At 43.9% G+C, this 3,651-nt stretch overlaps 1 non-coding gene across 1 annotated transcript; it reads left to right on the top strand.

Moving 5' to 3' along the window:
* The first annotated feature begins 3,025 nt into the window (after positions 1-3,025).
* LOC114609124 lies at positions 3,026-3,157 on the top strand. Its single transcript, XR_003709466.1, has one exon. It is a non-coding gene; the product is annotated as a small nucleolar RNA SNORA17 (small nucleolar RNA).
* The last annotated feature ends 494 nt before the right edge of the window (positions 3,158-3,651 follow it).

The raw sequence follows: 3,651 nt of genomic DNA, 5'->3' as shown, positions 1-3,651 counted from the left end.
ACATAAATCATTTCCTATCATCCTGAAGGACCGTTGTTTCCTGACAGGTGACTTCTCTGACCCTCTTTCCATCACCCTGCTTTCACACACAGCTCCTCTCCTTGTTTATTGTCGTCATAAACGCCATGGTTTGAGTTCTGTCTGTCACAGGGATCTACTCCACCTGAATTGCTTCCCAGGATTCCCCCATGTTGCTCTCCCAGACCAGAGGTGCTCCTGCTACCAAGTGGGAAGCAGTAACAGGGAAAAGATTGATCAAGACAGGCAACCACCTCTCCAACAGCCATGGTCCAGACGTAGCCTGCCTGCTCCCTTACGCATGAGCAGGTGAAGGTAGACTAGACTGCAAACTCCTAAAAAGAATACATACTGTGGTCTCTGACACCTAATCCTGACCATCTACAATGGCTCCACAGTGCAGGATTATGTGTAGAGCGAGAGCAAGAGAGTGAGAGAGCAAGAGAGCGAGAGCATCTTGAACTAGCAACCCCACTCTATGCTTGTTCCTGAGTGGCTCAAAGAAGTCTAAGCCATCTTCCCTATAAAAGCAAATGATAACCTTATAACAGATTAAACCTTCTGAATTTCAGACTTTATATTGAGAATCAATAAGTATCTGGCAAACTGCTTCTAACCTGGTGTCCTGTAGTTTTATAACAAATACCTATAAAATCCCAGGGAAAGATAAATCTAATAACAATACTAAACACTAAAATTGAAGACTCAGAAACCTACTGCCAGAAGATGTGATTTGAATCTGAGGTGTCCTGCATGGCTCTTTGGCTCCTGATGCTGTCTGGAGAGACTGTGGAACCTTTAGGTGTGAGGTGTCTGGTGGAAGTCCTTCATGAGGCATGGACCTTAGAACATGATAGCCTAGTCTCAGGTTCTTATCCCCACTCTGTGCTTCACATTGGTATAAGAACGTGGTAGTCACTATGCTGTGCTCTCACCAACACACTGAGCAGCTCAGCTGAGTCCTCCTAAATATGGTGACCTGTAACCTTCTGAGACCATGAGCCTAGATAAACCCTTCCTCCATTGTTTCTGGCGGGTGTTTTGGTCGCCACAATGCAAAGGTAACTAACATAGAGGGTAAGATGAATCTCCATAAACCTTAAGGCCCTTAGAATTGAACTTAAGAAGAAGAAAAGAACATGAGGACAAGTTGGCTGTCAGAAAAATCAAAGCAGATGCAGACGAACGTGAAAGTAAACAGAAAAAGTCACTTTCTTATACCAGAAAATCCTCCCAACTCTCCAGTCTAGTGTAGAAGTGCAGAAGGCAAACTCAGCTCTGGGATTTCACCTCCACAGGGTGGAGAAATCTTAAAGAAATGAGAATGGCATCCTCTCACAGTTCAAAGCATCAGCACGAAGGCTGGCCTCCGATCTCTCTGCCCTTAGTTTTCAATGATAAATCAAGAGTAGCATAAGAGTTGCCGGTCATCCTGATGGTTGTTCTTGACTGTCAGTTTGACCAGATCTAAAAACAAGAGCCTGGGCGTATCTGTAAAGGATTACCTAGACTTACTTCATTGTGATGCAGAGATCCATCCTAAATGTGGGTGGTACCATTCTGAAGGCTGGGAAGCCAGGATGCATAAAAGAGATCAAGCTAAGCAAACAGGAGCATTCACTGTTTTGTGCTTAGATATAATGTGACCACTCAGCCATTCACCTTGACTGCTGTGATGGAATGTGTCCCCTCAAACTGTAAGTCAAAATAAACCCTTCCTTAAATCAGGTGTTTTATCCCAGTAGTAAGAAAAGTAATGGGTACAGGCACTTGTCCCCAAGACTGTGTGCCTAGTTTGACTGTTCCCCTGTGCAATCAAGTTTTAGAAATGAAGGGGATCAAGCACATGCCCTCCATGTGCAGCCTCATCTTGGAACAAATTACTCCAAGCTATTTTCCAGCCAATAAAGAGAAAAAGCAAAATTAAAAATCTTTCTTCCCTTAAACTGTACTCAAAACCAGAAGAAGCAATTGAACACTGTGGTATTAAATAGCCTTGCCAGCCCTAGGACAAAAGCCTACCTGGTACTTCTCAAGATTGTCTTAGTTCATATTTCTTTTGTTTTCTGCCCCCCCCCCATCCTTCAAAGACCAAGAAACATGGCTTACAAATACTATTTTTCGAAGTTGTTGAAAACCTAGATAAAACACGACCACTTCTGCTTCGAATAGCAAGTACAGTTGGGTCAACATACTGCAGTGATTGTTTATCTGAAGATTCCTACCCTTGACTGTCTTCCTTTGTAAATCAAAGGAGTAGAGTGATTGCTAAGGAGGATTATTAAAGCCAGTCTGCATAGCCCGAGTCTTTCTTGTTTGTTTGTTTTTGCTGTGGCTTTTGTTTATTTGTTGAACCCTATGCTGGCTAGGAGCTAGCTCACTGTGTAACCCAGGCTGGACTCAAACTCCTTTTCTTCCGTTCTCAGCATCTCAGAGTCTGGAGATTACAGATACGAGCTACTACTCCTGCTTTTGACTCATTTTTTAAAAATCAAATGAGACACATAAATCATCAGGAGGAAAACTCATAACATCAACACATTTACTGAAAACCTACAACCCAAGCCAGGCTGCTCACGACAATCTATAACTCCAGCTCCAGGGGAGTGCAAAACCTTCTTCTCATTCCCAAGGGGTGTTAGCACACAGTTGTGTATATACACACACACTTTCACCTAAAAATCTCAGGCAGGAATCTAAATCTTAGACTAGAACAAAGAAGTAGACTTCAGGCATGAAAATGACTTTGGGATAGGACAGGGAAGTAGGCTCAGTTATTTTGGTCATCCTGATAAGCCTTTAGATACAGCATTCATGGGAGTGATCACGGGACTTTGTTTATTGCTTTGTTTGTTCTTTGACTATTTGTGTTTATTGTCTTGCTTGTTCCTTGACTATTTGCATCTATTGTATCGCTAGTTCCTCAACCTAGAACTGACCTTAATACTTGCATGTAATTAAAATTGTATAAAAGCAGATTGGGAAGAAATAAAAAAATAAAATGCATACTGCCCCCTAAAGGCTTGCAGGTGTGGCTGCTGTGTCACATGTCTATCAGTAGGTGGCAGAATTGAGAGAGGCCATGTCTATGCTCAGTGTTCTGACCTATGAACATCTGAATGATTAGTAGCCTAACATCTTCTGAAAAAAGTGAGCCAGAGACAACCACCAGTCCAGCACCAGGGGCCCCAGACAACAGGGACCTAGACTGAGACTAACACCAGTTTGGTACACACAGGTCCAGATTAGCTCCCAGACAGGAGAGCTAGTCAGAGACTAGAAGAATCCCACCTGGGACCTTGAACTCCAGGCAGAAGGAAGCCAGAGACAGATGGTTCTGACATGGGAGCCTAGCAAGAAGCAAGCCAGACACAACCACCAGACTGGTGTCATAGGCTAGCCTGAGAGGACTACCATTCAGGTACTTCACAGGCCTGGGGGTGGAGGTGGGACAGCTCAAGATGACCTCTGCCCAGTGGCACTGTGCACTAGAGGGCATAGCACTCCAGAGACCACTCATGAAACAACCCCAGACACTTAGAGACACTGGGTGCCTCTAAGAGGAACAAGTTAGTGTTGAAGAAATGGAAGAGAAAGAGAAGCAGAAGGATGTGGGCACAATGAAGAGAGGCA

Source organism: Grammomys surdaster, unplaced genomic scaffold (assembly GCF_004785775.1).
Source record: "Grammomys surdaster isolate TR1022 unplaced genomic scaffold, NIH_TR_1.0 125946, whole genome shotgun sequence".
In the NCBI taxonomy this organism is placed as follows: domain Eukaryota; kingdom Metazoa; phylum Chordata; class Mammalia; order Rodentia; family Muridae; genus Grammomys; species Grammomys surdaster.
The sequence above is the reverse complement of the archived record's forward strand: the minus strand, read 5'-3'. Positions and strand labels throughout refer to the sequence as shown.